The sequence below is a fragment of the Anopheles coustani genome (assembly GCF_943734705.1).
Source record: "Anopheles coustani chromosome X unlocalized genomic scaffold, idAnoCousDA_361_x.2 X_unloc_47, whole genome shotgun sequence".
In the NCBI taxonomy this organism is placed as follows: Eukaryota; Metazoa; Arthropoda; class Insecta; order Diptera; family Culicidae; genus Anopheles; species Anopheles coustani.
In genome coordinates this window covers 180,001-201,001 of record NW_026525156.1, presented here as the reverse complement: position 1 = coordinate 201,001, position 21,001 = coordinate 180,001, and the positions used below count along the sequence as shown (strand labels likewise).

Here is a 21,001-nt window from a genome sequence, read left to right as displayed (position 1 = left end):
ACTTCCAAGTTACCACACAAGCAAGCAAGATGGCCTAGTGATGGATCCATATAATATGAAGAGAAAAATCGGCTAAGTCCGAGATTGGGTCTGTCGGAAATACACTTTCAAGTTACCACACAAGCAAGCAAGTTACCACATGAAGAGAAAGCCGGCAAAGTCCGGGAATGTTACCACATGAACTGGAAAATGGGCAAAAACCTACCTTCACAGGCAACGTGAATAAGTCAGGCTGTAGACATCGGATCGACAAGCCAAAGACTGATATGGAAAGGAAATGAGTAGTACTAGCTTTCCTGAGAGTTGCAGAGCTTAGACTGCATATGAACGAAAGTTATTAAGCGTCAAAGTCAGAGAAGTTACCCAAAGGAACACAAGTTCCAACTTAGAGCATGTATACCGCCTAGACGGTAAGAGGTACGGCCAGGCTGAGGAATAAGGAAATGTTGGCCAACATGTTCCCTAACTATCCCCCGAAGACCGCAAAGCAATCCAACATCAACCAAGAAAGTTATAGCCCGATCAAGGAAACACCTACTTTGCACCGATATTGCACCAAATACATGTACAAAGCACCTTCGGTTGCATACCTGCAGGGGCTTACCATAGTAGGCCATGGAAGACCGATATACCGAACATAATCACTTTCTATCTCCTCGGGTGTTTGAGATAGCGCTTTGCGGTACAAGAACGAAAGTTAGACTATATCTTGGTGCATCTTTTTGCCCAAGATCACAAGACCCTATCTACCAAGGCAAGAAAGTTGTGTGGGGACAAAATGTCCAAAAGTGCCCAAAGTGGCACACTTGAACCATATATTCGAGAAAAACACAAGTGTGGGCCCGAGCTAGCAAGTTGAAATGTTCTGACCGTCAGTAGCCCTAGTTGAGGTGCACTTATCATTATATGAGGCCAACGTGCCAGCTAGTCTCTAAAGGGGCGATATGGGTGTTCCAAGGTTTGTACCCAATTGAGGAAAAAACAGGGTAAGGTACGGTGTACCGCGAATAACTCGGGCTATAGATGTCCGACCGATGAGTTTGGCATATGTATGGAAAGGTCTCGACGAGACCTAACTACCCTGAAAGTATGAAGGCAAAGACTTGAATGACCGGGAAGTTATTAAGTGCACAAGTGGTAAAGTTGCACCAAAGTCCATGTTACCCGAAGTGGTACATGAACACCCAATATTCGACCAAAACACAAGTTTAGAGACGAGCTAGCGAGCTACATTGTTCAGACCGTCAGTAGCCCGCATCAAGACACGCATTTCATTATATTGAGCCTAGCCGCTAGCTCGACTCGAAGTCGGTCATATGGTTGGTTGATGGTTTGGACCGACCACGTGGTGTACCAAGGTGATGTACCTTTCATGAATTAAAACTCTGGCTGTATGACACTGAGCGACAAGCTAAGGTGTGATTTGGAATAGTCTTGAGTGGGACTATTTAGGAAAAATGCGAACAAAAAATCACAAAGTCCTTGGGCGAAGCTATTAGCGAAACATAGAGCAAATTGGTACCAAAAACTATGGAAATGGGACTTGAGTCAAAAATAACCGCAAGTTGGAGAAGAGATAGCAAGCTTGCGTAGAACAATTATATTTGGTGCATGGTATCACCAACAAAAAAGTATATGGGGCCAAGGTGCTGGCTGGCCTCCAAAGTGGAGATATGGGCGATCCAAAGTTTGTACCCAAGTACGAACAAGTATGGAAAAAACAGGGTAAGGTACCAAGTACCAATAATAACTTCGGCTGTAGATGGCCGAGCGAGGCAAACGGCTCACCGTTGGAAAGGTCTTGGGGAGACCTATCTACCCTGAAAGTTTTATGAGGCTGAGTTGAAAGACCACGGAGATATTAGGTGATGATGGTCCAATTCGTTGACCAAGTCGCAGGAAATGGCACTTGACCAAAATCACCCTTGGAAGGTGAATACCGGCTTACCGGTAAGAGATAGCGACTTGGCGTAGAATATTCATAAGTTGGGCGTGTAGAGACGCAACTTTCATTATATGGGGGCAACCCGGTCAGGGTGCTCCAAGTCGGTCGTTTGGTCGGTATATGGTTTGGGCCGACCACATGGTGTACCAAGTTGAGGTATCTTTCATGAATTATAACTCGGTCAGTTTGCCACCGAGCGATAAGTTGCGGTGTGTTTTGGAATGGTCTTGAGTGGGACTATCAAGCAAAAATACAAACAGAATATCAGCTTGTCCATGGCCGAAGCTATTAGTGAAACATATAGCAAAATGGGTCCGAAAACGAATGAAATGGGACTTGGACCAAGAATAACGGCAAGTTGGAGAAGAGATAGCAAGTTGGCGTAGAACAATTATATTTAGTGCATGGTATGACCAACAAAAAAGTATATGAGGCCAAGGTGCTGGCTGGCCTCCAAAGTGGAGATATGGGCGATACAAAGTTTGTACCCAAGTACGAACAAGTATGGAAAAAACAGGGTAAGGTACCAAGTACCATTAATAACTTCGGCTGTATATGGCCGAGCGAGGCAAACGGCTCACCGTTGGAAAGGTCTCGGGGAGACCTATCTACCCTGAAAGTTTCATGAGGCTGAGTTGAAAGACCACGGAGATATTAGGTGATGATGGTCGTATTCGGGGACCAAGTCGCAGGAAATGGCACTTGACCAAAATCCCCCTTGGAAGGTGAATACCGGCTTACCGGTAAGAGATAGCGACTTGGCGTAGAATATTCATAAGTTGGGCGTGTAGAGACGCAACTTTCATTATATGGGGCCAACCCGGTCAGGGTGCTCCAAGTCGGTCGTTTGGTCGGTTTATGGTTTGGGCCGACCACGTGGTGTACCAAGTTGAGGTATCTTTCATGAATTATAACTCGGTCAGTTTGCCACCGAGCGACAAGTTGCGGTGTGTTTTGGAATGGTCTTGAGTGGGACTATCAAGCAAAAATACAAACAGAATATCAGCTTGTCCATGGCCGAAGCTATTAGTGAAACATATAGCAAAATGGGTCCGAAAACGAATGAAATGGGACTTGGACCAAGAATAACGGCAAGTTAGAGAAGAGATAGCAAGTTGGCGTAGAACAATTATATTTAGTGCATGGTATGACCAAGAAAAAAGTATATGGGGCAAAGGTGCTGGCTGGCCTCCAAAGTGGAGATATGGGCGATACAAAGTTTGTACCCAAGTATGGCAAAGACTGGTAGAGGTACCTTTCATGAATTACTGCTCAGGCTGTATGGCACTTAGCGGGACGCTTGGCTCTGGTATGGAATAGTCTTGAGTGGGACTATCAAGGAAAAATACGTACAAAAAATCACCATGTCCACGGACGAAGGTATTAGCGAAACTTAGAGCGAAATTGCGACCAAGTCGCTGGAAATGGCCCTTGGACCAAGTATACCGTCAAGGCGGTACGAGATAGCGAGTTGACGTGGAACATTTATAAGTTTGCCTACAAGAGACAAAAGTTTAGTTATATGGGGCCAACCCGCTCAGGGTTGTCCAAGTCGGTCATATGGCTGATCGAAATTTTCGACCAAGTACTGAGAAAACAGGGTAAGGTACCGTGTACCTCGAATAACTTCGGCTGTAGATGTCCGAGCGAGGCGAACGGCATAGCGTTGGAAAGGTCTTGAGGTGCTCTAGACACCCTGAAAGTATGAGAAAGCTATCTGGAAAACTTGTGGAGATATTAGAGAAACATAGGGCCCAAAAGATACCAAGTCGCAGGAAATGGGCCCTCCATGAACACCCTAAAATCCCAATTACGGCTAAGTTGCAGGCCAGCTAGCGAAGTGAAATGTTCTAGGCATAACTAGAACACGTTAAGGCGCAACTTTTTGAATAAGAACTTTTTTCGATATCTGGTCCCCAAAGGGGGGATATGGGCGATCCAAGGATTTTTCCAAGTTTCGGTACTTTTTACGGTATCGCTCATAGCTCCGGCTGTAAGCAAGCAAATGACAATCTAAGACATGATTTGGAAAGGTATTGAGTAGTACTAACTTACGTTAGAACACAGCGAAGCGCTATCGGTTCATGGCAAGGCCGATATAAACAGTCAAAGATGAAAAAATGTTGATAAAATGAACAAAAATTACCTTGGTACGCGAATAGCGGCCAGGGATGAAGAGGTACGAAGTTGGTGTAGAACAATTATAATTAGGGCTTGGTACGCTCTAAAAGTTTGCCGAAGACCGCAAAGCGCTCAGACCCATAGAAAGTGGCCATTTGGGCCGAACAGTGCGTGCAAAGAGGTGAAAATGCAAAAATTGCACTTTGGGGGGCGATTTGCGGGGGGAAGGAGGGGTCGGAGGGCAAAATGTCCCTTGACCAAAAAGTCTTATCTCATCGAGATCTACAACATTGCCGAAGACCGCAAAGCGCTAGCTCGCAATCGAAAAATCGAGAATTTGAAAACTTTCTAAGTCTTGGGCTCCCTAAGGAAAAGTTTCAAAAATCACGTTTGTCCCCAATTTTGAAGGGGAAGGAGTCGGTTCCGGGGCATGGTGTCTTCGGCAAAAAGTCTTATCTTTTTGCGTACTTTCGACTAGTTCAATAAAAATTTTTGACCCAAAATTTGTTCGGCGGACCCCTAGGTCGAAAAACCCGAAAAAAGTCGAAAAAAGTCGAAAATGTCGAAAAATGAGAAAACCTCATATTCGGACTCTACACGAGCCCCAGATATTGAAAAGTGAAATCCGCGGTCGATTTGGAACAAAAAATTTACCTAGGCAAAGTTGTATGGAGGTAGGGACCCCTGAGAAAAAAGTTTGGTCCCGAGGCTCCTTGGACCACCAAGTCCCTAGGTCGGACCAAAATCGGAAAAAATCCGACCAAAGTCGAAAGTGTCGAAAATTTTAAAAAACCCCTTTTGGGGCCCTATGGCCTCCCTAGATAATGAAAAGTGAGGTCCGCGGCCGATCCGGAAGAAAAACTTGACCTAGGCAAACTTGTATGACGGTGGGGACCCAAAAAAATTTCGATGAGTGTAGTTTAGACAGGCCGGAAAATGTATCGGTGGTCCGTATCAAGGGACGTCTTTTAGTTCCATGGGGTGGTGGTCGTCGAACAAAGTCGCCTAGGTCGACCACCAGAAAGACCAGTCGTGTTGTAATGGATGTTTTGACCACTTTACTAGGGAAACCTAGTAGGTCGAAGCAAATTTGGGGTTCGAGATGAGTTGGTGAAAGTTGGTCCAACCTAGGTGTGCTTGGTGGAGGTTGACCATGAAAGTAGAGCATGATGGGAATGACCATAACTTTGGTTCTAGATGTCGGATCGGTACACTTTCGGCAGTTTTGGAAAGGTGAAGGCCTGCTCTAGCTATGTTTCCTACCAAGCTGAGCGCCTACTAGTGACCCGGAGGAGGTATTAAGGGTCAAAGGCAAAAAGGGGTACCCTAAAGTGCATGTGACCAAGAAAATGGGAAAAACGGTATCGCCTATAGCTCAGGCTGTATGGCTCGGATCGGAAAGCTTGGATATGCGTTGGAAAGGTCTTGACGAGCGCTAGCTATGTGTCCTACCAAGCGAAGCGCTAGGTGTTGAGCAAGTCGGTCATATTAGAGGGCAAAGGTGAAAAATGGTGGTTTAGAGGCGAAAATTCACCTTATGATCGAAAATAGCGGGCGAACGATAAGAGCTACGAACACGGCGTAGAACAATCATAAGTACGTTATCACAAGACCTAACTTTGGCCAATATAGAGCGAGAAGATCGGAGGTACCCATCAGGGTGATATGGCTGGTTCAAAGTTGGACCAAAACGAGACTTGAGAAATGGATTGAAACACGGTATCGCGAATAACTCAGGCTGTATGGAACGGATCGACAAGCTAAGATCAGTGTTGGAAAGGTCGAACCGAGCGCTAACTATAATCCCAAACAACCGAAGCGCTAAGTGTTGAGCAAAACTGAGTTATTAAGCGACAAAGTGGAAAAATAATACCAAAATGGCCAAAAATCACACAAGACCAAGAATACCGAGCAGGCGGTAAGAGATAGCGGGTTGACGTAGAATACTTATAAGTTTGCCTCTACGAGACCTAAAAGTCGTCCATAGACAGCGAGAAGATCGGACCACTCTGGAAGGGTGATACGAGTGGTCAAAAATTGGCAAAAATGAAACATGGCTAAAATGGATTTGACTTGTGCACCATGTAGCTCCGGCTGTATGGCATGGATTGTAAAGCTAGGATATGTTTTGGAAAGGTAACACCCAGCGCTAGATACGACTAGAAGAAAGCAAAGCGCTAACTAGCATGATTTGGAAGTTATTAAGTGTCAAAGTCGAAAAATGTTACCAAAATTGAAACTCGAGTACATTGGGCCAAAAAGTACAAGTTGTGAAATTTGGACTTACGAGTAAAATACCGAGCAGGCGGTAAGAGATAGAGACTTGGTGTAGAACAATTATATGTTGGGCATGTTATAACCTATATTTGGCCCGAACATAGTGACGAGATCGGTGGTACCCAAAAGGGTGGTACAGGTGTTAGATGGTTTTCCCAGAGCATAAGCTCCACATGATATGGAAAACGGGAAACATCATAACTTCGGCTGTATGGCATGGAATGGAACGAACAAGGTATCGATGGAAAGAGAAAAGGTAGCGCTAACTATAATTCCTACCAAGCAAAGCGCTAGCATGTGACCGTTCGGGTGTTATTGTGAGTCAAAGTCAGAAATTGTTACCACGAGAGGCGAAAATCCGACTAAGTCCATGAATACCGGGCTGGCGGTAAGAGATACGGCTTGGCCGTAGAACATTTATAAGTTGGCCAATACAAGACCTAAGTTTCGTCCATAGACGACAAGAAGATCGAAGATACGTGAAGGTGAGATATGGGCGTCCCAAAGTGGGCCTTTGAAAAAGTGACAAACTTCCCTTATAACAGCATACACCAAATATCTCTGGCTCTATGGCACCGAATAAGAAGTTGAGGTCAGCGATAGAAAGGTGATAGTCAGCGCTAAATATCATACGAACAGAGTGAAGCGCTAAAGGGAAAGGATCTTGGTGATATAAGGTGACAAAGTCGAGAAAAGTTGCCTCAAAATCATGAAAAATGTGAAAAAATGGCTAAGTCCCGGGTGCCTTAAGGGCAGGTTGATCGAATGTACCGAGCTGGCGGTACGAGATAGAGACTTGGTGTAGAACAATTATATGTTTGGCATGGCAAGACCTACATTTGGTCAATACAAAGTGAGAAGATCAAAGAAACCCGTAAGGGTGATATTGGTGTCCAAAGGTAAAAAGCACTAAGTCTTGGGAAACTTATATGAAGAAAAAGGACCCTGATGGGTCATATAGGATGGATCGAAAAATCGGCTAAGTCCCAAAATGGGGATGTCAGAACTACACTCAAATGTTACCACACCAAGCAAGGCAAACTTATATGAAGCAAAGGACCCTGATGGGTCATATGGTATTTTACGAAAAATCGGCTAAGTCCCAAAATGGTGATGTCAGAACTACACTAAAATGTTACCACACCAAGCAAGGCAAACTTATATGAAGGCAAGGACCCTGATGGGTCATATGGTATTTTACGAAAAATCGGCTAAGTCCCAAAATGGTGATGTCAGAACTACACTAAAATGTTACCACACCAAGCAAGGCAAACTTATATGAAGGCAAGGACCCTGATGGGTCATATGGTATTTTACGAAAAATCGGCTAAGTCCCAAAATGGTGATGTCAGAACTACACTAAAATGTTACCACACCAAGCAAGGCAAACTTATATGAAGGCAAGGACCCTGATGGGTCATATGGTATGGATCGAAAAATCGGCTAAGTCCCAAAATGGGGATGTCTGAACTACACTCAAATGTTACCACATCAAGCAAGGCAAACTTATATGAAGGAAAGGACCCTGATGGGTCATATGGTATTTTACGAAAAATCGGCTAAGTCCCAAAATGGGGATGTCAGAACTACACTCATGTGTTACCACACCAAGCAAGGCAAACTTATATGAAGGCAAGGACCCTGATGGGTCATATGGTATTTTACGAAAAATCGGCTAAGTCCCAAAATGATGATGTCAGAACTACACTCAAATGTTACCACACCAAGCAAGGCAAACTTATATGAAGCAAAGGACCCTGATGGGTCATATGGTATTGATCGAAAAATCGGCTAAGTCCCAAAATGGGGATGTCAGAACTACACTCAAATGTTACCACACCAAGCAAGGCAAACTTATATGAAGGCAAGGACCCTGATGGGTCATATGGTATTTTACGAAAAATCGGCTAAGTCCCAAAATGGGGATGTCAGAACTACACTAAAAAGTTACCACACCAAGCAAGGCAAACTTATATGAAGCAAAGGACCCATATGGGTCATATGGTATTTTACGAAAAATCGGCTAAGTCCCAAAATGATGATGTCAGAACTACACTCAAATGTTACCACACCAAGCAAGGCAAACTTATATGAAGCAAAGGACCCATATGGGTCATATGGTATTTTACGAAAAATCGGCTAAGTCCCAAAATGATGATGTCAGAACTACACTCAAATGTTACCATACCAAGCAAGGCAAACTTATATGAAGGAAAGGACCCATATGGGTCATATGGTATTTTACGAAAAATCGGCTAAGTCCCAAAATGAGGATGTCAGAACTACACTAAAAAGTTACCACACCAAGCAAGGCAAAGTACCTAGGTGAACCCTAGCAAGAAACACGGACCAAGTCAGATGGCCTAAGTCAAGAGTGCAAGTGACCTAGGCAAAGTTGTATGACGGTGAGGACCCTGAAAAATCTGGTAAGTGTAGTTTAGACAGGGGAGGTTTTTGGGTCGGCTGAACCTCCTTATTTTGGGTTTTGACCTCCTCAAGAAGCTACACCTAGGCAAACTGCCTAGGGTGAAAGTGCGAAGACCAATCGAATAGTAAGACAAGTTTTGACCGATCGCCCTAGGCAAGCTTGTATGAAGAAAGGGACCCTATGGGTCATATGGAAATACATGAAAAATCGGCTAAGTCCCAAAATTGGGATGTCTGAACTACACTAAAAAGTTACCACATCAAGCAAGGCAAAGTACCTAGGTGAACCCTAGCAAGAAACACGGACCAAGTCAGATGGCCTAAGTCAAGAGTGCAAGTGACCTAGGCAAAGTTGTATGACGGTGAGGACCCTGAAAAATCTGGTTAGTGTAGTTTAGACAGGGGAGGTTTTTGGGTCGGCTGAACCTCCTTATTTTGGGTTTTGACCTCCTCAAGAAGCTACACCTAGGCAAACTGCCTAGGGTGAAAGTGCGAAGACCAATCGAATAGTAAGACAAGTTTTGACCGATCGCCCTAGGCAAGCTTGTATGAAGAAAGGGACCCTATGGGTCATATGGAAATACATGAAAAATCGGCTAAGTCCCAAAATTGGGATGTCTGAACTACACTAAAAAGTTACCACATCAAGCAAGGCAAAGTACCTAGGTGAACCCTAGCAAGAAACACGGACCAAGTCAGATGGCCTAAGTCAAGAGAACAAGTGACCTAGGCAAAGTTGTATGACGGTGAGGACCCTGAAAAATCTGGTTAGTGTAGTTTAGACAGGGGAGGTTTTTGGGTCGGCTGAACCTCCTTATTTTGGGTTTTGACCTCCTCAAGAAGCTACACCTAGGCAAACTGCCTAGGGTGAAAGTGCGAAGACCAATCGAATAGTAAGACAAGTTTTGACCGATCGCCCTAGGCAAGCTTGTATGAAGAAAGGGACCCTATGGGTCATATGGAAATACATGAAAAATCGGCTAAGTCCCAAAATTGGGATGTCTGAACTACACTAAAAAGTTACCACATCAAGCAAGGCAAAGTACCTAGGTGAACCCTAAGAAGAAACACGGACCAAGTCAGATGGCCTAAGTCAAGAGTACAAGTGACCTAGGCAAAGTTGTATGGCGCTGAGGACCCTGAAAAATCGGGTTAGTGTAGTTCAGACAGGGGAGGTTTTTGGGTCGGCTGAACCTCCTTATTTTGGGTTTTGACCTCCTCAAGAAGCTACACCTAGGCAAACTGCCTAGGGTGAAAGTGCGAAGACCAATCGAATAGTAAGACAAGTTTTGACCGATCGCCCTAGGCAAGCTTGTATGAAGAAAGGGACCCTATGGGTCATATGGAAAATCCATGAAAAATCGGCTAAGTCCCAAAATTGGGATGTCTGAACTACACTAAAAAGTTACCACATCAAGCAAGGCAAAGTACCTAGGTGAACCCTAAGAAGAAACACGGACCAAGTCAGATGGCCTAAGTCAAGAGTACATGTGACCTAGGCAAAGTTGTATGGCGCTGAGGACCCTGAAAAATCGGGTTAGTGTAGTTCAGACAGGGGAGGTTTTTGGGTCGGCTGAACCTCCTTATTTTGGGTTTTGACCTCCTCAAGAAGCTACACCTAGGCAAACTGCCTAGGGTGAAAGTGCGAAGACCAATCGAATAGTAAGACAAGTTTTGACCGATCGCCCTAGGCAAGCTTGTATGAAGAAAGGGACCCTTAGGGTCATATGGAAATTCATGAAAAATCGGCTAAGTCCCAAAATTGGGATGTCAGAACTACACTATAAAGTTACCACATCAAGCAAGGCAAAGTACCTAGGTGAACCCTAGGAAGAAACACGGACCAAGTCAGATGGCCTAAGTCAAGAGTATAAGTGACCTAGGCAAAGTTGTATGGCGCTGAGGACCCTGAAAAATCGGGTTAGTGTAGTTAAGACAGGGGAGGTTTCAGGGTCGGCTGGACCTCCTTATTTCGGGTTTTGGCCTCCTCAAGAAGACAGACCTAGGCGAATTGCCTAGGGTGAAACTGCGAAGACCAATCGAATAGTAAGACAAGTTTTGACCGATCGCCCTAGGCAAGCTTGTATGAAGAAAGGGACCCTTAGGGTCATATGGAAATTCATGAAAGATCGGCTAAGTCCCAAAATTGGGATGTCAGAACTACACTAAAAAGTTACCACATCAAGCAAGGCAAAGTACCTAGGTGAACCCTAGGAAGAAACACGGACCAAGTCAGATGGCCTAAGTCAAGAGTATAAGTGACCTAGGCAAAGTTGTATGGCGCTGAGGACCCTGAAAAATCGGGTTAGTGTAGTTAAGACAGGGGAGGTTTCAGGGTCGGCTGGACCTCCTTATTTCGGGTTTTGGCCTCCTCAAGAAGACAGACCTAGGCGAACTGCCTAGGGTGAAACTGCGAAGACCAATCGAATAGTAAGACAAGTTTTGACCGATCGCCCTAGGCAAGCTTGTATGAAGAAAGGGACCCTATGGGTCATATGGAAATTCATGAAAAATCGGCTAAGTCCCAAAATTGGGATGTCAGAACTACACTATAAAGTTACCACATTAGCAAGGCAGACTTGTATGAAGAACGGGACCCAGGTGAAAGTAGCAAATATCCCAAACCGAACATGAATATTATACACACAAGAGTACGAACATAAAGGAACACGGACCAAGCGTGCCGAGAGAATCGGTACTATAGAGCCCTCGTGGTTCTACACAAAGACTTTATGTTAGGGGTTCAAGCCCCATAGTACTCAAACGGTGACAGTAGCAAATATCCCAAACCGAACATGAATATTATACACACAAGAGTACGAACATAAAGGAACACGGACCAAGCGTGCCGAGAGAATCGGTACTATAGAGCCCTCGTGGTTCTACACAAAGACTTTATGTTAGGGGTTCAAGCCCCATAGTACTCAAACGGTGACAGTAGCAAATATCCAAAAACGAACTGGAATTTACATTCTGTTGGTCATGCGGTCGTCCAAAGGGGTCTAGTATCCTGGGATGACAAGCATCACGGGCACAGTCTCGTATCAAAACAGTCGAAGAGGCCCGCGAAAGCTTGCTTTCCATGGCTATGCGATGCACAAATTGAGTTTCTCCGTAGTTATACACAGCGCACAGGTGAAAGTAGCAAATATCCCAAATCGAACATGAATTTTATACACACAAGAGTACAAACATAAAGGAACACGGACCAAGCGTACCGAGAGAATCGGTACTAGAGCCCTTGTGGTTCTACATTGAGAGCCCTCGTGGTTCTACATAGATACTTTATGTTAGGGGTTCCAACCCCATAGTACTAGAACGGTGGAAGTAGCAAATAAACCGAACGTGGAATTTACTTTCTGATGGTCATGCGGTCGTCCAAAGGGGTCTAGTATCCTGGGATGACAAGCATCACGGGCACAGCTCGTATCAAAACAGTCGAAGAGGCCCGCGAAAGCTTGCTTTCCATGGCTATGCGATGCACAAATTGAGTTTACTCACCGTAGTATAAAACGAACGAACCGAACCTATCCGAGTAGGGATAATGGGCGCAGTAACATACTTCTGTGACCCAGCGAGAGTTGAACGAGGTGACATGAACTGTCAGTGGCTTATATCAGATGGGATACATACATGAGATTGCTTTCAAATCTACACTCGAAAACCTAACCAAGTAAAAGCGAACGTGGGGAGGATTCGAAACTGGTAACGAAATCTTAAGCTGGAAAGAGTCATCACTATGGATACATATTATGCGAAACCAATCAAGTGCTCAGTACTGATCCAAAACCTAAGAGCACTAGTGAACACCTTATTCTCACCCTAGTTCACATCCAAGTGATCGACCACGTGTGTGAAGCAAAGACCAATCGAATTCCTCAATGAACCGAACACTATGAACAAATGGCCAAAAACGTTATAACTATCCAAACATCCTACTATCTAGCGAAAGTCATCACGATGGAACCATACCATGATCTTTAACCTATAGCGCTCACCATATTCCTACCCAGAGTGCAAGTGAACAGATTGCCCACCCTTACCCAGTTCACAACCACGTGATCGACTAACATACCGAGGTTACCACAAGTCAAAGTTATACGTTTACAAGCGCAAGACCAATCGAAAACCCCGAAAGCAATCTCGACCCAAAATGTATTATCCGTGAGTGTAGTCGAGTCTCGTACTCGTCATCTGTAATCGTCGGATAGAATATCCAGTACACGGTTGTCTTTCCAAATGAAATCTACATACAGAACTCGCTCTTGGCAAATGGGTGGCAATGGCGCAATCAGGAGCGAGTTCCCGTCCGGGTGCCAAGTGATTGGCAAATGTCTGGGGGAAAGCAACCATATATTGATTTGTCTGTTAGTGTACTGGGTGTTTGAGGTATGTAGTATCCACGCTTGGTTGGGTGTGTCAGAGGACCATGGATGCGTTCACAACCCCAATTGGGGTACATCGGGAATGATTTTGTGGAACCGATGTGCCCGGCACACACTAAGTTTTGTTGCAAGTTAATAGTGTGCCATGTCCGGGGGGGTTGTGATTAAACTCTGGTGAATTGCGTACTGTGGTGATTGGGGTATGAAAGCCCCGCAGTTGCAATGATCGGACGCGCCTAGCGTGTCCTTTAGTTGATGGTAGGGAAATGAAGGCCCTTGTCAGCTCACCTAAGTATTCATGGAAGTTTGGCATAAGGTCGCTGTGGTAGGGGTATGAAGGCCCCGTCAGCGCATGCACAATCGGGCGCACGTGCGCTTAGCGGAGTCGAATGCCGCTCAAGTGCCTGTCCGGTGCATCGGGTGTGTGTGATACGAGGGCAATGAGGTTCGCACGGGGGCTCGCCTCCCGTGTGCTACCGGACTTGACAACATATAGAACGTGGTGTTTGCTCCTCCGGGTGCAATGGGACAATGAACATTCGAACGCAAAGTCGGAATTCTGGTTGATCCTACCAGTAATATACGCTCGTCTCAAAGGTTAAGCCATGCATGTCTAAGTACAAACAGATTTAATGTGAAACCGCATAAGGCTCAGTATAACAGCTATAATTTACGAGATCATCAACCTAGTTACTTGGATAACTGTGGAAAATCTAGAGCTAATACATGCAACATGCCAGGACCCTCGCGGGAACTGGTGCACTTATTAGTCAAACCAATCGCGGGTTCTCCGTGTCATTGAGTTGAAGTCTGGATAATGATGCTGATCGTATGGTCTCGCACCGACGACAGATCTCGCAAATATCTGCCCTATCAACTATGGATGGTAGTATAGAGGACTACCATGGTTGCAACGGGTAACGGGGAATCAGGGTTCGATTCCGGAGAGGGAGCCTGAGAAATGGCTACCACATCCAAGGAAGGCAGCAGGCGCGTAAATTACCCAATCCCGGGACGGGGAGGTAGTGACGAGAAATAACAATATGAAACTCTTTAATGATGTTTCATAATTGGAATGAGTAGAGCATAAATCCTTCTACGAGGATCAAGTGGAGGGCAAGTCTGGTGCCAGCAGCCGCGGTAATTCCAGCTCCACTAGCGTATATTAAAATTGTTGCGGTTAAAACGTTCGAAGTTGATACTTGTCCAACACAGTCCGGCTCCGCCGACCCGGTCAACCCGTGGTCGGTGGGCCAAGTCGGAATCTGGTTGCGACTCAATGGTGTGGTAGGGCACCAAGTCTGTGTCATGGTGTGCCCTTCAACGGGTGCAAGTGTAACATAGAGCTCGACCGCTCACGTTTACCTTGAACAAATTAGAGTGCTTAAAGCAGGGTGCCCAAACGCCCTAGAATAATCTTGCATGGAATAATGGAATACGACCTTGGTCTAATCTTTCATTGGTTTGTACTCAGACCGGAGGTAATGATTAACAGAAGTAGTTGGGGACACTAGTATTACGGCGCGAGAGGTGAAATTCGTAGACCGTCGTAAGACTAACTAAAGCGAAGGCATTTGTCAAGGATGCTTTCTTTAATCAAGAACGAAAGTTAGAGGATCGAAGGCGATTAGATACCGCCCTAGTTCTAACCGTAAACGATGCCAACTAGCAATTGGGAGACGCTACAACCAGGTGCTCTCAGTAGCTTCCGGGAAACCAAAGTCAGGTTCCGGGGGAAGTATGGTTGCAAAGTTGAAACTTAAAGGAATTGACGGAAGGGCACCACAATGAAATGGAGCTTGCGGTTCAATTTGACTCAACACGGGAAAACTTACCAGGTCCGAACTTATGGAGGTGAGACAGATTAATAGCTCTTTCTCAAATTTAAGGGTAGTGGTGCATGGCCGTTCTTAGTTCGTGGATTGATTTGTCTGGTTAATTCCGATAACGAACGTGACTCACATATGCTAACTAGAACGCAGTCAGCGTTAATGCGTCGATGCCGATTGGAACGGGTTAGGACCTTTCGGTGGAGTATGACCTGACACCTTCGCTGTTCGTGTGCGCAAGTGCACTTACGGTACGCTGCTTAGCAGGACAATTTGTGTTTAGCAAAATGAGATCGAGCGATAACAGGTCCGTGATGCCCTTAGATGTTCTGGGCTACACGCGTGCTACAATGTGGGTAGCAGCGTGTCTCCTATTCCGAGAGGAACGGGAAATCACTCAAATACTCACTTAGTAGGGATTATGGATTGCAATGGTCCATATGAACTCGGAACTTCTAGTAAGTGCTGGTCATCAGCCAGCGTTGAATACGTCCCTGCCCTTTGTACACACCGCCCGTCGCTACTACCGATGGATTATTTAGTGAGGTCTTTGGAGATGATCGTTCGCTGGATCCTCGTGAACCGCGTCTGCTTTATCGAAGTTGACCGAACTTGATGATTTAGAGGAAGTAAAAGTCGTAACAAGGTTTCCGTAGGTGAACCTGCGGAAGGATCATTAGTGGCCAAGTGATCCTTCCAGAAGTCCGAACCTGCGGGTTGAGACTTCGGCACAAGTTGCCATATGATAATTGACGAAACACTATAGAAGTCCGAACCTGCGGGTTGAGACTTAGGCACAAGTTGCCATATGAACATTGACGAAACACTATGAAGTCCGAACCTGCGGGTTGAGACTTAGGCACAAGTTGCCTTATACATGACTTCGAACAAATACACAAGTCCGAACCTGCGGGTTGAGACTTAGGCACAAGTTGCCATATGAAAGTTGACGAAACACTAACAAGTCCGAACCTGCGGGTTGAGACTTAGGCACACGTTGCCTTATACATGACTTCGAACAAATACACAAGTCCGAACCTGCGGGTTGAGACTTAGGCACAAGTTGCCTTATACATACATTGGCCAAATAAACAGAAGTCCGAACCTGCGGGTTGAGACTTAGGCACAAGTTGCCATATTATATTCGATCAAACACTAAGTAGTCCGAACCTGCGGGTTGAGACTCAAGACCGTAACAAGATGTCACTATACAAGTCCGAACCTAAGGGTTGAGACTTAATGCGATCTAGATACCAAGTTGACATCCAATACCTGTTGAGCAAAACCAAAGATTCCCTGTTCTCGAATGATTACACTATATAACAGGGAATCATGAAGAAATCAAGCAAGCGTGAAACAAAGTCATCACTTGGGCATGCTCGATAGCCAACCACATGACCTTAACCTAAGAGAGCATGCAAACCACATGATACCTATAAACGATTAACCCGCCCTAGTTCAATCGTTCACCAAGTGATGACTTCAGTATGGCTAAGAGAAAAACTTTTAAATGGGAAAAACTCTAAGTCCGAACCTCCGGGTTGAGACTTCCGCGTCGGAGGTGGGCGCACCTCCTATCCGAAAGATGATGAATCAGGGGTGTTCGGTCAGCAATGGTCGGATGCCCCGTCGTAGTCCAACTATGACAATCAAAGTCAAGACCTCCGGGTTGAGACTTTCCGCGAGTACAAGCATAAAGGAACACGGACCAAGCCGTACCGAGAGAATCGGTACTAGAGCCCTCGTGGTTCTACATTGAGAGAGCCCTCGTGGTTCTCATTAGGGGCTTTATGCAAGTCGTACTCAATACTGTGGTGTGAAGTATAAAGTATAGTCTTCGCCTGGTCCACGCTGCTTCGGCGGTCCTGGGTAAGATAGTTAATTCTAGCTTGCCCTATAGTGGAATGAGGACACTTAATGCTTCGTCTTTTAGCGGCGGCTAGACTCCTCCTCACGGGGAACGAGTTGACGCGCACAGCGGCGGCTTACGCACTATGGCAATCATGGATGCCTGAAGATTCCGTGAAGTTCTCCCCTGGTCCACGCTGCCTCGGCAGTCCTGGGTAAAATGGAATATTTCCAGCTTGCCCTATAGTGGAAGAGGACTATCCAACAATACAAAGTCAAGACCTCCGGGTTGAGACTTTCCGCGTCGGTGGTGTCGCGCACCGCCTATCCGAAAGATGGTGTAACAGGGGTGTTCGATCAGCAATGGTCGGATGCCCCGTCATAGTCCAACTATGACAACCAAAGTCAAGACCTCCGGGTTGAGACTTTCCGCGTCCGGAGGTACGCGTACCGCCTACCCGAAAGATGGTGTGCTTCTGGGGTATTCGATGAGTCGGATACCCCGTCGTAGTCCAACTATGACAATCAAAGTCAAGACCTCCGGGTTGAGACTTCCGCGTCCGGAGGTACGCGTACCGCCTACCCGAAAGATGGTGTGCTTCTGGGGTATTCGATGAGTCGGATACCCCGTCGTAGTCCAACTATGACAATCAAAGTCAAGACCTCCGGGTTGAGACTTCCGCGTCCGGAGGTACGCGTACCGCCTACCCGAAAGATGGTGAATCAGGGGTGTTCGATCAGCAATGGTCGGATGCCCCGTCGTAGTCCAACTATGACAATCAAAGTCAAGACCTCCGGGTTGAGACTTTCTGCGAGTACAAGCATAAAGGAACACGGACCAAGCCGTACCGAGAGAATCGGTACTAGAGCCCTCGTGGTTCTACATTGAGAGAGCCCTCGTGGTTCTCATTAGGGGCTTTATGCAAGTCGTACTCAATACTGTGGTGTGAAGTATAAAGTATAGAGTCCTCCACTGGTCCACGCTGCTCCGGCGGTCCTGGGTAAGATAGTTCATTCTAGCTTGCCCTATGTGGAAGAGGACTCAATACCCTACCTGTTGAGCTTGAAACAAAGTCATCACTTGGGCATGCTCATATTGCCATACAATATTCCATTATCTACTAATGAGCATGCAGCTATATGATTATAACCTGTAAACGATTACCCCGCCGTAGTTCAGCGCTTCAACCAAGTGATGACTTCAGTATGGCTAGTGTGTGAAGTATAAAGTATAGTCCTCCCCTGGTCCACACTGCTTCGGCGGTCCTGGGTAAGATAGTTAGTTCTAGCTTGCCCTATGTGGAAGAGGACACCATACTTAATACTGTGGTGTAATGAACAAAGTATAGTCCTCCACTGGTCCACGCTGCTTTGCAGTCCTGGGTAAGATAGTTAATTCTAGCTTGCCCTATGTGGAAGAGGGCATACAAGACAAAGTATAGTTCTCCCCTGGTCCACGCTGCTCCGGCGGTCCTGGGTAAGATAGTTAATTCTAGCTTGCCCTATGTGGAAGAGGACATAATACTCTACCTGTTGAGCTTTAAACAAAGTCATCACTTGGGCATGCTCTATAGCCAACCACATGACATTAACCTAAGAGAGCATGCAGCGTATTATCCCAATGCAAAGTAAACGATAGACTCGCCCTAGTTCAGTGCTTCAACCAAGTGATGACTTCAATATGGCTAGTGTGTGAAGTATAAAGTATAGTCCTCCCCTGGTCCACACTGCTTCGGCGGTCCTGGGTAAGATAGTTAATTCTAGCTTGCCCTATGTGGAAGAGGACACCATACTTAATACTGTGGTGTTATGAACAAAGTATAGTCCTCCACTGGTCCACGCTGCTTCGGCGGTCCTGGGTAAGATAGTTAGTTCTAGCTTGCCCTATGTGGAAGAGGGCATACAAGACAAAGTATAGTTCTCCCCTGGTCCACGCTGCTTCGGCGGTCCTGGGTAAGATAGTTAATTCTAGCTTGCCCTATGTGGAAGAGAGCATACATGAACCAAGAACGAAGGTTATGATCGAGGAATGATTCGACAACTAACCGATGGTATGAAATGTGAAGAATTCAAGCAAGCACACAATCAAGTCATCACTTGGGCATGCTCGATAGCCAACCTCATGACATTAACCTAGTAGAGCATGCGAAAACCAATATATATGTAAACGATGCCTCCCTAGTTCAGCGCTTCAACCAAGTGATGACTTCAGAATGGCTAAATCAAATCGGTTCAAACCATACCATCGGTATCCTATTGAAACACACAAGTCGATATCAAACCTCATGATTGTGTAGTCCTCCACTGGTCCACGCCGCTTCGGCCGTCCTGGGTAAAATGGAACATTCCAGCTTGCCCTATGTGGAAGAGGGCACATTACTCAATACTGTGGTGTGAAGTATAAAGTTCAGTTCTCCCCTGGTCCACGCTGCTTCGGCGGTCCTGGGTAAGATAGTTCATTCTAGCTTGCCCTATGTGGAAGAGGACACTTCATACTTCGTCTCTAAGCGGCGGCTTGACTCCTCCCTACGGGGAACGGGTTTACGCGCACAGCGGCGGCTTACGCACTATGGCAGTCATGGATGCCTTACGTTTCTATGAAAAGTGTGTTCCTCCCCTGGTCCACGCTGCTTCGGCAGTCCTGGGTAAGATAGTTAGTTCTAGCTTGCCCTATGTGGAAGAGGACACGTAGACTTACTGTGGTGTGAAGTATAAAGTTCAGTTCTCCCCTGGTCCACGCCGCTTCGGCCGTCCTGGGTAAAATGGATTCATCCAGCTTGCCCTATGTGGAATGAGGACACTTTATGCTTCGTCTCTAAGCGGCGGCTTGCTCCTCCCTACGGGGAACGGGTATACGCGCACAGCGGCGGCTTACGTTATGGCAGTCATGGATGCCTTACGTTTCCATGAAAAGTGTGTTCCTCCCCTGGTCCACGCTGCTTCGGCAGTCCTGGGTAAGATAGTTAGTTCTAGCTTGCCCTATGTGGAAGAGGACACGTAGACTTACTGTGGTGTGAAGTATAAGGTTCAGTTCTCCCCTGGTCCACGCCGCTTCGGCCGTCCTGGGTAAAATGGATTCATCCAGCTTGCCCTATGTGGAATGAGGACACTTTATGCTTCGTCTCTAAGCGGCGGCTTGCTCCTCCCTACGGGGAACGGGTATACGCGCACAGCGGCGGCTTACGCAAGTTAGTCACCCTCGGCAGTGGATCACTCGGCTCATGGATCGATGAAGACCGCAGCTAACTGCGCGTCATAATGTGAACTGCAGGACACATGAACATTGATAAGTTGAACGCATATTGCACGTCGTGGGAACCTACCATGATGTACAGATGACTGAGCGCTTATATTTGAGAAATGTATCGCATACATTTAACTACGCCGTGACACCCGTCACGAGACGTGCACCATGATGTTAACTAGGGTCGCGACGACCCGCTAGCATTAAAGAACCCGTGGTTTACAATATACTGGCATTGGAATTCGAAGTATTTAGAGCGTCCGTGTTCCCGCGTGAGGCGGAAGTACGAGGAGAAGGCGTGCTTGTGGTGTCTGTGGTGGTGTTTACTGATGTCTAGCTTCAGCTTATTTATTTATTTAAATAGAAGCGAAGATGTCAAAGTAGCGTCGAAGCAGCAGCGGTAGCACAAATGATTCAAGTATGGAAGTTGACCAAAGGAACACAAACAAACTAGCGTATGGGCAATGGAAGGTATCAGTGAGTTAAACCACACGCGGGCTAACAGCCCGTTAACCGAGTCCAACGGTACATATTGGACATTGAAACAAAGTAGTCGCAAGCCAGATGTGACGATAACAACCGCAAGGTACATAAGCCTCAGTTCATGTGTGACAACCCCCTGAATTTAAGCATATTAATAAGGGGAGGAAAAGAAACCAACCGGGATTCCCTGAGTAGCTGCGAGCGAAACGGGAGAAGCTCAGCACGTAGGGGTGGCGGCCTGTCCGTCTATCCGATTCCGTGTACTGGTGCGTCTCACTATCCGTCATCTTAGCGCTTTTCAAGTCCAACTTGAATGTGGCTCAGAACCCATAGAGGGTGATAGGCCCGTAGAACAGCGCCCGTTGGATGATGGACCGAGCGTACCATGGAGTCGTGTTGCTTGATAGTGCAGCACTAAGTGGGAGGTAAACTCCTTCTAAAG

General features: G+C 46.2%; 1 non-coding gene and 1 pseudogene across 1 annotated transcript; both read left to right on the top strand.

The window, feature by feature from the left end:
- Positions 1 to 20,026: 20,026 nt before the first annotated feature.
- LOC131270669 (5.8S ribosomal RNA) lies at positions 20,027 to 20,181 on the top strand. Its single transcript, XR_009179711.1, has one exon. It is a non-coding gene; the product is annotated as a 5.8S ribosomal RNA (ribosomal RNA).
- Positions 20,182 to 20,668: 487 nt separating this feature from the next.
- Positions 20,669 to 21,001, top strand: part of LOC131270677 (large subunit ribosomal RNA) — a 3,507-nt pseudogene continuing 3,174 nt past the window's right edge.